The following is a 1,343-nucleotide window of genomic DNA, read 5'->3' as shown; positions in this document are numbered from 1 at the left end:
ATATATATATATATATATATATATATTTATATGTATATATATGTATGTATATAAATACATAAATATATATATATATATATATATATATATATATATATATATATATATATATATATATATATATATATATATATATAAATTTATATCCACCCACCTATCTCTCTGCCCCTCAGTTGGCCTCTCCTTATTATACCAAACGACCAGTCATAAACTTGGCACCTCTCGAGTCCCTTACTCTTATTTTGAATTCCGTGGCATTGACATAATTATTTAGGTGTTAGCTAAGCTGCCGAATGTTTGCATGGACCTATACCATGTCTTCATTATTTCTCTCTCACAGAAATTATAGTGTGATTTGCCATGGCTAGGTCGGATAGCACAATGGAAGGCAACTCAGTTATTCACTCTCATAGCCGCAGAAGCCGTACACGGTGCGTCCTTGCCTCCTTAGGGAGTACACCACGTCTTTCGTGGTCACAGTCTTCCGCTTGGCATGCTCAGTGTAGGTGAAAAGGTCGCGAATCACCTTCTCTTGGGACACCTTCATAATATCGCGGGTCTCCTCAAAGATGAGGTCAGTGATAAGCTTTTCGCCGCCATGACGAGCAAGACGACGGATGGCAGGCGTCGTGATGTCACCACTTTGTGGTGGCACATGGTGCCTCATTTGGCCAGACCCTTACCACCTTTGCCTCGACCCGTCATGCCTGCTGCTCAGACTCAGAGTGACACTGAGTTACCCCCACACCATCACCAACAACTTACTGCCTTTGACGAACACACTTACCATCACAACCTTCAAGCTGTCTTTGCAAGTATTGGCTACCTTTACACACCCCCATGAAACCCATGCAACCAGTAAACAAAGACATTTGGATGAGCAGTGACCCCTGCTCCCCAACAATAAATACATGCAGGTTGGGTTAAGGCCCAATGCTTTCTCTTCATTTAAATTTCTTCCTCTCCTACTTGTCACATCTTCATGCTTGTCTCCAATCCTCCTCCCCCCTTTTTCTATAAGTTTTTCTGTGTTTGTTTTGTATTGTTGCGACAAATTAGTCTTCTACTAAAGGTCCTATTCAGACGACACAATGTCCGGATGTGGCAAGGTGAAGGGGAAGTCAAAATCTCGATCTAGCACGGCTGGGCTCCTTTTCCTCGTGGGCGGGATCCACCATCTCCTGCACAAAGATAACTATGCCGAGCGTGTGGGTGCTGGTCCTCCCATCCACTTGCCTGCAGTCATAGGTACCTTGCAGGCGAAGTGCTTGAGCTGGTTGGCAGAGCTGCCCATGACAGCAAGAAGACTCATATCAGTCCCCATCACCTACAGCTGGCCATCT

The 1,343-nt window shown here is 43.9% G+C and overlaps 1 pseudogene; it reads right to left on the bottom strand.

Moving 5' to 3' along the window:
• Positions 1-397: 397 nt before the first annotated feature.
• Positions 398-705, bottom strand: LOC145409894 (histone H4-like; annotated as a pseudogene).
• Positions 706-1,343: the final 638 nt, after the last annotated feature.

Source organism: Coenobita brevimanus, chromosome 83 (genome assembly GCF_032717465.1).
Source record: "Coenobita brevimanus isolate Jiangsu-jjx chromosome 83, ASM3271746v2, whole genome shotgun sequence".
NCBI classification, from domain to species: Eukaryota; Metazoa; Arthropoda; class Malacostraca; order Decapoda; family Coenobitidae; genus Coenobita; species Coenobita brevimanus.
The sequence above is the reverse complement of the archived record's forward strand: the minus strand, read 5'-3'. Positions and strand labels throughout refer to the sequence as shown.